Source organism: Macrobrachium nipponense, chromosome 36 (genome assembly GCF_015104395.2).
Source record: "Macrobrachium nipponense isolate FS-2020 chromosome 36, ASM1510439v2, whole genome shotgun sequence".
Taxonomy (NCBI): domain Eukaryota; kingdom Metazoa; phylum Arthropoda; class Malacostraca; order Decapoda; family Palaemonidae; genus Macrobrachium; species Macrobrachium nipponense.
Genome location: NC_087220.1, coordinates 58729239 through 58744693, shown reverse-complemented (window position 1 = coordinate 58744693; position 15455 = coordinate 58729239).

The window sequence follows — 15455 nt, the reverse complement described above, 5'->3', positions numbered from 1 at the left end:
ATCTTCGATAGGTGAAGCCATTTCGCCACATTCCGCATGAGGAAAGTAAAAACCATCGGCGCCGTACTCAGACCAAAGCACAGAGCCCTGAACTGGAAGACCTGCCCTTTTAAGACCGAACCTCAGGAACTTCCTTGATTGGGGATGGATCGGGACATGGAAATAAGCGTCTTGAAGGTCCAATGACACCATCCAATCCCACCCCTGGTCTCAAGGCCCCTAGCACAGACTGAGAAGTTTCCATCCTGAATTTTTCTTTCTTTACAAAAAAAAATGTTCAGTCTGCTGACGTCTAGGACAGGTCTCCATCCCCCAGACTGCTTCGGAACCAGGAATAAACCTGTTGTAGAAGCCTGGGGAATCCAGCATCAGGACTTCCTCTACGGCCTTCTTTTCCAACATTTGATCTAGAAGGTCGAGTAAGATCTGTTGCTTCTCTGACTGGTATGCGGGCGACAGGTCTATCGGCTTCGTGCTCAAAGGAGGCGCAGAGAGGAAAGGGATCTTGTATCCTCTCTCGATCACATCTAGGGTCCAGGTGTCCTCCATGCCTGAGCAAATAAGGTGAGTCTCGCACCTACAGGTGCCTGAAGGGCAGAAACGTCAATTTTTTCCCTTCTTGATAGAAGAGATCTTACCTCTGAACGACCCCCTTCCTCTCGAAGAACCTCTAGAGGAAGGTGCTCCACGAAAGGTCTTAAATTAAAATTCTTGGTGCTGGAGCTGTTGAAGTAGAAGCCTCGAGGAGTAGGTCGTCTGGAAGATTGAGTCAAGAGGTCCCTTGTTGCTTTTTCTTGCAAGTTTACCGACAGATCCTTAATCATGGACTGCGGAAATAGGTGCGTAGAGAAGGGGGCGAATAATAACTCCGCTTTCTGAGCGGGAGAAACTGCTTTCGCCGCAAAGCTACAATAGAGAGCTCTCTTCTTTAGCAGACCTGTAGCAAAATGAGATGCTAACTCATCAGAGCCATCCCTTACTGCTCTATCCATACAAGCTAATACACTCGAAAGCTCTTCAGCGAAATCGAGTCTTGACTCCTCGATTGTACATCCAAAGCCCCGAGGCACCAATCCAAAAAGTTAAACACTAGCGTCTTAAAATAAAAACCCCTTGAGGTGATGATCAGTCTCCGTCATTGTCCAGGAAACTTAGCCGATGACAAATAAGACCTCCTTGGAGCGTCCACCAAATTGGCGAAATCTCCTTGAGAAGAAGACGGTGCTTTCAATCCTGCTTCTTCTCCTGTTTCGTAACAGATTTCCCACTCTCCCTTTCAGTCCTAGATGGAGGAAGTGCAAACGAAGTCTTCCCCTTTAACCTTCGCCTTTGAATCCATCCAATCCTGGACTCTCTTAAACGCTCTCTCGCAGAGAGCGAAGTGGCCATCTTAACGAAGCCAGGAGCCTTCCTGGCCTTCGATGAAGGCAAATTGTGAAGGTGGAGAGCAAGGAACGGGCGCTTTGAAAATTATCTGGGAACAATTTCTTAAGTAAATCCGTCAACATCTTATAGTCTGACGACGCTGACGCATTTGGTTCGTCATCATCCGTAGGGCAGAGATCACTAGACGAATCCTTCTCTTGGTCATCAGCGCCCTTCAAAGATCGCGATGACTTCGACACTTTAACATGAGAAACATCCTGACGCTTCGGACTCAACTGTTGATCGTCCTGGCAAGCGTCCCGATATGTAAGGCGCCGCGCGTTCTGAGAAGCGTCCTGCAGAGTGTCCTGATGTGTAGGACGCCGTGCGTCCTGAACAGCGTCAGCTGGAGCGTCTTGGCGAGCGTTCCGCGCGTCTTGAAAAGCGTCTTCTCGAGCGTCCTGGTAAGCGCTTCATTGCTTAAGACGCCGAGCGTGATCATCAACATGCAAAGCTTGAACTTCCGATATGGATCCTTGAGCATTCTCGGCCTTTGACAAAGACGCCAGCCGCCTGTGCGACAACTCACGTCTCTGTCAAATTCGTCTCTCCTAGACGGCCCCCTTCATGAGGAACTTAATCACGTTCTCTAATGCGTCGGCTACTAGGAGGAGACTCAAAGGCCGAAAAACGCGGAGGAGGAGCCGGGGACTGCCTAGTCCTCTTAACAGGCAGCCACCTATCCTTCCTTCGATGACTAGTTTCTGCCTCCTTTCTCTCAAAATAGGAAGCTAACTGTTTCTGCATTTCCCAAAGCATTTTCCTTGATGGGGAAAGTTCTCAATCAGGAGAAGGACTCATCCTGTGCGAGGAAGATGGGCGAGGGGATGCCCTTTCCTTCAACTCAGGAACATGCTTAGAGCGACTTGGACGCTCGAAAGAGTCCTCCCCTGATGAAGTCTTGTTCCTTTTCTGTGGCGGAAAAGCTTCAAAATCTTCAGGTGATGATCTACGTAATGATCAGAAGGACGTGAAGCGTATCTTCTCTGAAACCTCTCTTAAGAGGGCGACAAGGGCGACGGCCGCTGTGCTACACCTTGCGCCCTGCCGCTCTCCCTCTGAGAGGTCTTCCGAGCGTCCCAACCTCGGCGAGGAGAGGAAGTCGGAAGAAGAGAAGCACTCTTTAAGTATCCGTGCCCGTGCACGAACACCGGCAGCCTGAGATTCGTCCTCAGTTTCTGCCGAAGGGACGTCAGACTAGTCATTAGATCCCGTAACCCTCCTTCGGCTTTCGGCTTGCCCTCTCCCTAAGGCCTGGGAGTCCGGCAGGGGCCTATGCCTAGAGGCATTATGGGACCGATCTGAACCGTTCCACAACACTAGATGCACTAACACTTTTATCACAATTCACATTTGACTGTAGAGCAATCACTTTAGATTCCAAGGCGCGAATCGACTCCATGATCGTAAATAATACGCTTCCTTCTGCAGACACTTCCTGATTGTTCGGAGGCAATACAACAGGATTAGGTTGAATTACATCTACAGGAGGATTTAATGGAGATACAATTCTACCTTGACTTCTATTCACATAAGCACTCCTAGAGGAAGACCTCCTGATTCTATCACGCTCAAGCTTTCTCACGTAAGAATCATATGCCTTCCATTCAATTTAGTCAATTGCTCACACTCGATGCATCTATCATTCAACATACATACATGACTACGACATTTCGAGCACACTGAGTAAGGGTCTACGAAGCTTTCGGCAACCTCACCTTACATTCATGCACCTTACACACCCTGAAGCTAGCAGAGCTAGATCCAGACATCGTAATCAAAGAAAAGTCAAAGCCAAATCCAAATCAAATCCACTATCACGATGCCAAGCCAACAAGCCAAATCAAAACCAAAAGTCAATCAGAATACTCAAGTTAGCACAAGAAGTTTCAAAATCCTAGGCAGAGGTCTGTAAACAGTTGTTTACCGACCGGCAACAGAAAAATCTGAATAGAAAATGGGAATGATTCCTGATATCCGCCTCCCAGCGGCGGGAATGGGTACTAACCACCTGGCGCCCACTGCGTGTGCCGGGAGTTTTGTTTTGAAATTCTGTCGGACGTCGAGAATACAGCTATATATATATCTTGACAGGTAAGTTTCATGAACAAAACATGTTTTTTAGATATTCATGTTGCAAATATTCATTAAGCAATCTGCAAACTTCACCGACACAAGATCAACTTTGTTCTTGATAGCAAAGTTAATGAAATTCGTATCGAGAAGAATACGGTATGGAGGACCCAGCTGTGTGTTGTACTGGAAAAAAAGAGCGCTGATGAATACTTTGACCTAAAAACAGAGAAAATATAATTAGATTTGCAAAATAATTTGGAGAATGTATTCCTCATTTAAGCACTAATCATTCCAAACTAAATTTATAACATTTCAAGTATTCTGTCTTAAAGAGTTCACACTAATCAGAACAATTTACAAAAAATCTGGGACTAATTATAGGTCGGTACTTCACCCAGGTCTAAATAAAGATAGTACTAAACGTTATACGATCACAAGTAACACTTGAAGATTGCATATCAAGAGCCAGCTTGATATACAATCTGCTGGCTCTTGTTATAGTACTAGACATTCAATTGTCTGATTCTGAGAGCTTTCTGTAAGTATTTGCACACAGAGGTCCTAGCCTAACTTGCTTCATTCGTTTATGGTTTTGTTACAAAAACCTGAAGCCTGCCACTTTTGAGTTGAGAAGAATTCCGCCACATTTTCCTGCATTGTACATTGTCATATCCTGCAAATTGGCCTCTGGCATCAGATGTCACCTCCTCAATGATGCCAAAACACATTCAGCATCAGCAATTATCCTCTCCGCAATTATAACCTAGGGGAGAGTGGTGATGGTTCGGACACTTTTTTAAATTCTATCTAGAAGTAAGAGTTTAAGGAGCAGAGGTGTCCGTTGACATGTCAGTGTGTAGTCTCATAACATCATTATGAATGAATTTTTTTTTTTTGGAATTTGGGTAATTTGTATATTTTACTATACTTGAAACTATTTGTCTTCAAATAAAAATTTCCAAAATGTCCGATCATCCCTACCCATGGTGATGATTCGGACAAGAGCATGGGATGATTCGGACAATTATTATAATTGATATTTACCTTCAAGTCAAAACAAATACCATACGAAATGTTTAACTGAAACTCAAAATCAACTTAAAAGATTATTCTCTCCTTGGTGAATGGCAGAGAGAAAATGTAACTGAAATCCACGATGTTTGCTGAGAATAAATGTTAAAATTGGCTTAAAGAATATTGTATCCTTCAAAACAAAAATGAAATGAAATATCCTCGCCTGCCAATGATTAAATAAACAAATTATGCTTGTATTTATTCTCTCCAGGAGTAAACACCAAACACAAAATGTAACAAATACATGACATTCATTGTGCATAAATTTTATCTAATGTTGGCCTAACGAACTTTGAAATACCCGTTTTCTTTTAATACTATGCTGAACTGGAATTGGAAGCATTCCAATTACTGCCTCTTTACCAACAGTTGTTTTATCTATGGAAATGTAAAACTATTAGTAGCAAATTTCTGTGATTTTCCAAATAAGAAGTCTTAAATTCATAATACGCATCTAAATTGCTGGTTAATTTACCTACATAATAGACTTAGCAACATTTTACTGGATCTATTGCAACAAGAACAGTCACCCTACTGTGGGAATTTATCAATGAAAGCAACTTTTGTGTCTCTGATCTCCTCTTCCAAGATGTCAGAACAATTATTGTTAAACTCGGATATAAACAGATTTTCAAGATGATGGATTCTTCATCACTGGTTTGGTCCTCTGTGATTAACTTTTTAGTAATTTTTTCTTGTGTTTTGATGTCCTTAAGGTATCATTTCTAAACTTTATTTCCTTCTTGGCTGGGATTTTTGGCTTTTACTTCTGTTTACGTTCAAGCTTTTCTGGAGTGACCATTGCAATCATGCATCTTCCCTGCTTTCTGCTTTTAGCTGTCTCCTTCCTCTCTCCTGCTTTTGGGAATAGTTGTATATTCTCAGGAGAAAACTGCTGTTATGATGGTCCAGGTTGTTGTGCTTGTAGGTGGTGAAAACCCTCCTGGTCAACCCTGTTTCTATCTTTATTCACCTAATCATGTTTTACCTGAACCACCCATTTCTTGAAACTCCTGAAGTGTATTTCTATAGCAGCAGCAGCAGCATCCCTTGCCCTATTGGTTTTCTTATTATACTCTCGTCCCATGATACGCTTTATGGAACTAGAACCAATCTGAAGCAAAGGATAGGCTATTTTTCTTTGTAATGAGGGGTCCTATGATGGGTTTATGAAGTGCTTTATAAGGTAATGAGGGGTGGGGGCTAATGAATGAATACACAAAAAATATAACGTAAATATTGTTAGTAAAAATCTTTTGTTTCTTAGTCATTGATGACACCCTCAGCCCATGTCCTTCGAGATTACAGGTGGGTAACAGCTACACATCTTGGTCATACAGTACAAATTCACACCCAAAACTGATCATCACTGCCTTATTCATTTACACTACACCATACCTTACAATTCAAATGCCAAAAATTACATAGGAAATAAGAAAAACCACAAAATTTAACCTCTATTCTAAAGTATGCATCACCTGTCAACCAAAGTCCATGTGTCAATAGTAACCAAACTCTCGCTATGTCACATGATTTTTTCGAAGCTGAGGCCCCCTTACGTTTTCCAGAATTGTACTGTCCGCGGACCATCCCACTGTCCGAATCATCACCGCTCTCCCCCACACACAGTCAAAGGGTAATAAAGCTTATTATAAAGTAACAGGTTCGTTTTCATTGTGATTTAACCTACAAAACTGTATTACCAACTGATCTAACCTGCTCAGCAGTAGTTAATGCTTCCATAATAAAACTGCATTTGAATGTTAAAAAAAAATATTTATATAACCAAATTCATGAGGTACTTACGCTTCAACGATTTTTCTTCGTGTGGATCGACTTTCTTTACTTTCTTTATCTCCCTGTCTTCTTTCTTTCCTAAAAGAAAATATTAAGAAATTATAACACTTTGTCAAAGGACAAGCATGAAGAGAACAAAGATATCTATAAGAAAATGGTGAGACATACAGAGGAAGATGTAGAAGGAATGGAGTCAGAATCTCAATGCAGGAGGATGGAATAAATGTGAAAAATTTGGAGCAGCAAAGCAGAAGAGTTAAAATAAAAAAGATGTGATGAGAACAACATCATATAAAATAACAGAAAATAGTAAATGGAAAGAAACAGGCAGTATTTTGTGAAACTAATTTTTAAAAAATAATGTACTACCTATTTTAATCTGATAAGACTCATGATAGAAACATCACAAGAAGGTTACAAGGATCTGTAAAATATAAAAAATATCAAGAATTCAGTACCATTATAATTTAGAAATATACAGAAAGCAGGTAGGTAACCAATCACTGAAAAGTTTACCAGAATATAACTTACAGAAATATTACAATGGAGATATGGGACCCGCAGTAAAGTGTAAAAAGAGTAATATGAGAGTATTATATATCACAAAGGAAAAGAAAATGCACAGTAATTTGATATACAAAGGAGTGATATTTTAGCATCATCCTTTGCACACGAATTTAAAATTGGAAAATGTTAGACGTTACAAATCCTTAAAATTTGCAACCATTAATGAGGCTTTACACCAAGATCAGAAAAGTCAATCATAATCTACACATATAATGACATATGTCAAATATGACACTATCTGAGAATGAGGATAATAAATACAAATAAGCAAACATCTATCACACCAATTAATACAATGTATATTTTGAACCATTTTAAAGTGCATTTATTTTTAGCTCTCCTGTAAACAAACCTTTATTGGAACATAATATCATAACATTTAAATGAACACAAAACATTAAAAATACACATCACACATTAAATACCCAACACTTTACCATGAATAAAAAACAAAATACAAGTACTCCTGCAGAAATGAATACAGCATATGATGTGAAATCACATCTAAACAAAAAAAATGGGGTTTTTAGAGCGATAATAATTAGCACTTACAAGCGAGCATACGGTCTGTGGGCTTTATCATCTTCTTCATTACCGCAAATTTTCTTGTTTTCTTGGCCTTAGGCTGAAAAGAAAAAAGAACATAAATTTTTTAGATAAGTATAGGTATAGAGCATACTAATATTTCTTTTTTAACATAACTGTCTCTCCCTGATGTAACAGCAAGAAAATGTTAATTCAATTAGCATTATTACTACAAATGTCGGGTAACTTGGGTTCCATAAACACATAACGCTTAGTTTAGCCTATCTATTCCTCAACAGGTGGGTAGGGTACAATGACATGACAGATAACCCACTTATAAGAAGGAACTGATGATCAACAATGAAACCTTAGAGTTTTGGGCCACTGCGCTTCTGACTCACCACTAGAACAGCACAAGAGGAGAGGTTACATAACCTTCCACTTGTACCTCATTGACTGACTGAGTGCAAAAGGAGGGTGGTATGCATGAAGGAGCAGGACAAGTTAAAGGGGGGAAGGAAGAGGAAAAGGAACTGGAAAGGTTCCAAGGTGTCACCAAACAGAGAATAGGAATATCATTTAGGTCAAAAGAAAAGCACTGAAGGGGAAATTGAGAGTACGTAGAAAGGTTATAAAGGTGTAAGAGAACTGCAGTTGCACTATGAAACAATTGTTAGGAGGAGGGTGTAAAGATGATGAAAAAAAAAAAAGAGAACAGGCAGTCCCCAGGTTACGAAGGGGGTTCTGTTCTTGAGACATGTTGTAACCCGAAAATTGTCGTAAGCCAGAACATCATAAAAAATCCTAAGAAAACCTTACTTTTAATGCTTTGGGTGCATTGAAAACTATGTTAAAATGCATTCTTATTGCCATTTTTCATAAAAAAAAAAAAAAAAAAAAAAAAACTTCAAATATTGATTATTTTGCATTTTTGGTGTCATATTTCTTCTGCCAGATCAGCATTGTAGGCATCGTAAAACCCTGAAAATAATTTCTGATGAATATAATTGAAAAGCGCCTTAACCTCGGAACGTCGTAAGCCGAACCCATCGTAACCCGGGGGGACTGCCTGTATGAGCGTGGAGAGTAAGATAGGATTATGAGAATGCAAACGAGGAGGTACAGTAGTAGTTAAAGGAATGACACTGGTGAGAGTTTCTTACTCTTCCTTCTCTTACTCCCAAACCTTCAACACTTTGCAGACTCCTTGCAGGGAAAATCAAGACTACAAGGCCTACCCCAGGAGAAGAAACAGGAACAGTTTGGATCCAAAATGGACACATGACAAGAAGTACACAGATGTGCTCAAGCTCTCAAAAGAATGTTGTTCAGGTTTTTTTTTTTCAAAAGGAATATTAAAAAAACAAAAAAAGAGGAGAGAGAGAGCGAGTAGAGAGAGAGAGAGGAGAGAGGAGAGAGAGAGAGAGAGATGGAGAGAGAGAGAGAGAGACGAGAGAGAGAGAGAGAGAGAAATGAGAGCGCGGAGGACGGAGTAAGAGAGAGAGAGAGAGAGAGAGAGAGAGAGAGAGAGTTTAAACATGATATTGTTATGATACAATCAAGTTTGTTCATACTTACCTGGCAGTATATATATAGCTGTATTCCCCGAAGTCTGACAGAATTTCAAAACTTACGACACACGCAGTGGTCGGTCAGGTGGTTAGTACCCATTCCCGCCGCTGGGAGGCGGGTATCAGGAGCCATTCCCATTTTTCTATTCAGATTTTCTAGTGCCACTGTCCCCTGAGGGGAGGTGGGTGGGTACTTGATTTATATATCTGCCAGGTAAGTATGAACAAACTTTATTGTATCATAACAATATCATTTTGTTCATGAAACTTACCTGTCAGATATATATATGTATAGCTGAATCCCACCATTGGAGGTGGGAAGGGACAGAATAGAATTATTTAGGAAAACAAATTGCATGCAGATGATTGACATCTTGGTTCCTTACCTGTTAGCATAGCTGACTTCGTGATTACTGTCACCCAAGTCTGCTTCTGCTTTACTAGAGTCTCCAGCAAGGTAGTGACCTGTATAGCTGGTGAGTTCTAGATGATCTGTCAACGGGGCGTGACCACAATGTGACTAGACCATATTGACCATACTATGAGGCAAAGAAGCAAAAACCACCACCTGACCTAGCCTATTAAAAGTTAACCCCACATAACTTTTAGGCTAAAGAAAAGGGAAGTCCGCCTTAGGCGGCCAACCCCACAACCAGAAACCAATACAACAAAATTAAAAGCTCACCTAACCATTTCTATAGGATAGGATGAGTACTACTTCTCCCTGCCCCCAGATTGTATCTGCAGAAATGTATGGCCCTAGCGAGCAGCAGTCCTCATATGTCGTCTTCACATCCCACAGGTAGTGTGAAGCGAACACAGAGTTGCTTCGCCAAAAGGTGGCACTCAGGATGTCACTGAGTGTCATGTTCTTTTGCAATGCCACAGAGGTTGCGACAGCTCTCACCTCGTGAGCATTAACTTTCAAAAGTCCAAGATCACCATCTCAACAGGACGAATGAGCCTCCTTGATGGTGCTCCTCAAAAAAGAACGCCAGTGCGTTCTTTGACATCGGTAAGTCCGGTCTCTTGATGGAACACCACAGATTGTCCGACGGACCTCGACACTGTTTAGTCCTTTCTAAATAAAACTTGAGAGCCCTGACAGGGCACAGAACTCTCTCTGGTTCTTGTCCAATGATTTCTGCTATTCCCTTGATGTCGAAGCTCTTGGGCCTAAGGGTGAATGGTTGAAAGGACGGATTTTCATTCTTCGCTAGGAATGAAGGGCTTAAGGAACATACTGCATTATGTCCTCTAAAGCCCACATGTTTACTGATGCTTGAACCTCACTAACCCTCTTTGCTGTAGCCAGAGCGGTTAGGAAAATAGCCTTCCTCATCACGTCCTTTAAAGAAGCAGCATGTAAAGGTTCGAAAGGACTCGACATCAGAAACTTTAAAAAAACTACATCTAAGTTCCATGACGGAATCTTAGGTTGCGGCACTTTCAAGGTTTCAAAAGACCTCAAAAGATCGTGAAGGTCTTTGTTGTTAGACAGATCTAAACCTCTGTGTCAAAAGACCGTCGACAACATGCTCTTGTAACCTCTAATCGTGGGAACCGCGAGCTTGTCGACATTCCTCAGATGGAGGAGGAAATCAGCAATCTGATTCACAGAGGTTGTGGAGGAGGAAATACCTTTCTTCCTACACCATTTCCTGAATACAGCCCACTTTGATTGGTAAATGCTCGAGAGGAAGCTCTTCTTGCGTTGGCAATAGCTCTTGTCACAGGTCTTGAAAACCCTCTCGCTCTGGCCAACTTCTCGATAGTCAGAACGCAGTCAGACTCAGAGCGGAGAGGTTTCTGTGGTACCTCTCGAAGTGGGGCTGTCTGAGTAGATCGACTCTCTCTGGCAGGGTCCTGGGAGTCCCACTATGAAGGACATGACCTCTGTGAACAAGTCGCTTGAAGGCTAAAACGGGGCGATTAGCGTCATCCTCGCTCCCTGTGACGCCACAAACTTCCTGATCACTTCTCCAGGAGTTTGAATGGGGGAAAGGCGTAGACATCCATCCCATCCAATCCCATAGGATGGCGTCTTATTGCTACTGCTTTCCCGGGTCGAGTAACAGGGGAGCATGTAAATCATGGAAGTCGCTTCGTCTTCGATGTTGCGAAGAGATCTACTAAGGACGTCCCCATAGTCTCCACAACTCTTGACACGCTTCTAGATGGAAGAGTCCACTCGGTCGCCAGTAGCTGCTGCCAACGGCTGAGAAGATCTGCACGGACGTTCTGAACTCCCGAACGAACCTCGTCAGGATCATTACGTTCCGTGCTTTCGCCCAAAGCAGGATTTCTCTCGCTATCTCGAACAGGGACCGAGAGTGTGTTCCTCCCTGCTTCTTGATATACGCAAGAGCCGTGGTATTGTCCGAGTTGATCAGGACAACTCGGCCAATAACTCGTCCTTCGAAGAACTGGAGAGCCAACCGAATTGCTTCCAATTCTTTGAGGTTTATGTGCCAGGACTCTGTTTTCCCCTCTCCAGATGCCTGACACTTCTCCTTTCCCAGTGTTTGCTCCCCAACCCGCAGTGGACGCGTCTGAGAACAATACTAGGTCAGGGCTCAGAAGGCTGAGAGACAATCCTTTTGCTAGTTTTACAGGATCGTGCCACCACAACAGACGATCCTTGACCGACTGAGAGATGCTAAGAGTCGCATCTAGGTCTTCCTTGTCTTTCCAGTTCTCCGCTAGGAAAAACTGAAGCGGTCTGAGTGCAGTCTCCCCAGGGAAACAAACTTCTCCAGCGAAGAAATGGTCCCCAGCAGACTCATCCATTCCTTTGCCGAGCATATTTCCTTCCCGAAGAAGGCTGACACTTTTCCTAAGCAGTTCTGCTGACGTTCCAGGGATGGAAAAGCTCGAAAAGCCGCTGAACTCCATCTGAATCCCCAGATATACGATGGACTGCGTATGGATCAGATGGGACTTTTCGAAGTTCACTAGCAGGCCGAGGGCCTTCGTCAGCTGCAACGTCGTGTGAAGGTCCTCCAGACACCTTGGCTCCGACGATGATCGAATGAGCCAATCGTCTAGGTAGAGCGACACTCTTATCCTTGAGAGGTGAAGCCTCTTTGCCACATTCCTCATGAGAAGCTTGAACACCATCGGTGAAGTACTTAGCCCGAAGCAGAGAGCTCTGAATTGGAAGACCTGTTCCTTCAAGAACAAACCTCAGGTACTTCCTTGACTGAGGATGGATCGGGACGTGGAAGTAGGCGTCCTGGGGTCTAAAGACACCATCCAGTCGCCTGGGCTTAATGCTCCTAAAACAGACTGAGACGTTTCCATCTTGAACTTCTTCTTTTTTATAAAAAGGTTCAGCCTGCTGACGTCCAGGACAGGTCTCCATCCCCAGACTGCTTCGGAACCAGGAACAACCTGTTGTAGAAGCCTGGGGAATCTAGTGTTAGAACTTGTTCTACAGCTCTCTTCTCTATCATTTGCTCGAGCAAATCGAGCAGGATCTGTTGCTTCGAAGGCTGGTAGGAAGGTGACAGATCTATGGGTTTCATGCTTAACGGTGGTGTTGCGAGGAAAGGGATCTTGTATCCTCTCTCGATGATCTCGAGGGACCAGCTGTCTGCCCCTCTTACTTTTCATGCCTCCGCAAATAATAAGAGTCTCGCTCCAACCGGTGCCTGAAGGGCCGACACGTCACTTCTTCCCCCTGGGTTTAGAAGGGGTTTTGCCTCTAGAGAGGCCTCTTCCTCGAGGAGAAGCTCTCGAGGAAGCTCCGCCACGAAAGGGCTTCATCTTCTTGGAAGTCTGCGCGAGCGGAGTTGAAGAGTTGGGAAGGCAGGACGTCTAGAAGACTGAGCCAAAAGGTCCTGAGTCGCCTTTTCCTGAAGGCTAACCGCAATATCCTTCACCATCGATTGCGGGAAGAGATGGTTAGAGAGAGGGGCGAACAACAACTCTGCCCTCTGTGCAGGAGATACCAATTTTGCCGTAAAATTCCAGTACAATGCATGTTTCTTCAATAGACCTGTAGAAAAGTGGGATGCCAGTTCATCAGAGCCATCCCTGACTGCCTTATCCATGCACGCTAGGACGCTGGATAGTTCCTCGAAAGAGAGTCAGGGCTCCAAGACTGCAGGTCGAGGGCTCCCAAACACCAATCCAGGAAGTTAAAAACCTCCATCGTCCTGAACAGCCCTTTCAGATGGTGATCTAGCTCCGACAGCGTCCAGGAAACCTTAGCAGAGGAAAGGAGAGACCTCCTCGGAGCATCAACCAGGCTGGCAAAATCACCCTGGGAAGAGGAAGGAACTCTCAAACCCGCTTCCTCTCCCATCTCATACCAGATGCCCCCTCTTCCATTTAACCTCGCTGGAGGTAGGGAAAGGAAGTCTTGCCTTGCGCCTTTCTGGACTCCATCCAGTCATGGATCCTCTTGAATGCTCTCTTCGTAGAGAGCGAAGTGGCCATCTTGACGAAGCCTGGCGCCTTGCCATCTTCAACGAAGCCAGCTGCGAAGGAGGAGAGTGAGGGGCCGAGGGCTGAAACTTGTCGGCAAACAAGTCTTTCAAAAGGCGGGTCAACACCTTATAATCTGAAGATGACGACGAAACAGGCTCTTCTTCATCCGCAGTCTGCGATCACCCGAAGACTCTCCCTCATCCACGGAGCAGCAGAAGGGTCCTTAACAGACCGCGAAGTAATCAAACCCTGAGGTTCCGTTCGTAAAAGAGTAAGCTTAACAGCAGGCTCTGAAGCTTTATGAAGCTCCGGTAAAGGTGCGTCCTTGCGAGCGTCCTGATGAGCGTCTTGATGCGTAGAGCGTCGAGCGTCCTGAAAAGCGTCCTGAAGAGCAGAGCGACGAGCGTCAGGAAAAACGTCCTGGCGAGCTTCCTGACATGACGCGGAAGACACAGAAGCGTCAACCTGAGCAACCTGAGAAGCATCCTGGCGAGCCGCGCCGCTCATGAATCGTGCGAGCATCATAAGAAGACGTACGGCGATCGTCGTCAAGACGAGCCTTACGGACCTTCTCGCAATCGTCCTTTGCCTCCTGCCAAAGACAACGGCCGCCTGTGCGACATCTTGCATCTTTGTAGGAGGGAGACGAACGAGGAGAAGGAAAAGGAGACTGCCTGGTTCTCTTGACAGGCAGCCTCGAATCTTTCCTGCGGTGACGGGATTCTGCCTCTCTCTTTGGCAAAAAACAAGGCCAACTGTTGCTGCATGGCTAGAAGAATCTCCTTAGATGGAGAAGAATCACGTTCAGAGAAGGGCTGATCCTGTGAGAAGACGAGGGGCGAGGGACGCCTTCTTCCTTCTCACAGGAACCATCTTAGAGCGACTGAGGCGCTCAAGAGCGTCCTCTTCCGATGACGTCCTGGTCCTCTTCTGCGGCGGGGGAACGTCCTCGAAGCATTCAGGAGACGACTGGAACGCAGGTCGAGAAGGAGGACGTGAAGCATCCTCTTCTCTAAAACCTCTCTTGAGAGGGCGAGAGGCCTTCCAAGAACTCCAACCCCGGCGCAGGGAGGACGCCTCGGAGGACGAGAAACAATCCTTAAGGATTCGTGCCCATGCACAATCCCTGGCAGCCTAGGAAGTGTCAACAGGTTCTGCCGAAGGGATGCCAGATCGGTGGGGAGTCCCAGTAACCCTCCTTCGGCTTTCGACTGGCCCCTCCCTGAGTCCTGGGAGTCCACAGAGGTCTAGACCTAGAGGCGTTATAGGGCCGATCTGACGCCCCCTCCACAACACTAGGGGCACTAACACCATAACCACACTTCACAACACTGGATTGGAGCGCGAGCACTTTCGACTCCAGGGCACGGATAGACTCCATAATAGTTGAAAGGGCATTCCCTTCTGCAGACACGACCTCAGTGCCCGAAGGCAACACCACAGGGTAAGGTACATCAAAGTCTACAGGAGGGTTAGCAGGAAACAAAATACTACCCTGACTTCTGTTAATTGAAGCACTCCTAGAGGAAGACCTCCTGATTCTATCACGCTCTAATTTGCAAATATAAGAATCATACGTCTTCCATTCAAGATCAGTCAAATTCTCACTCTCCTTACATCTATCGTCCAACAAACAAACATGCCCCCTACACCTCATGCATACTGAGTGAGGGTCTACCGAAGCTTTCGGTAGCCTCACCTTACACTCTTGCACACGACACACCCTGAAACTAGGAGAACTAGATCCAGACATCTTAATCCAAAGAACAATCAAAGCCAAGATCAATTCAAACCACGATAGCGTATGCCTAGCCACAAATCCAAATCAATAAACCAAAAGTCAATCAGGATACTCAAGCAGCAATGAAGTTTCAAAATCCTATGACGGAGGTACTGAAAACAGGTGTTGACAGTACCGGCGACAGAGAAAATCTGAATAGAAAATGGGAATGGTTCCTGATGTCCGCCTCCCAGCGGCGGGAATGG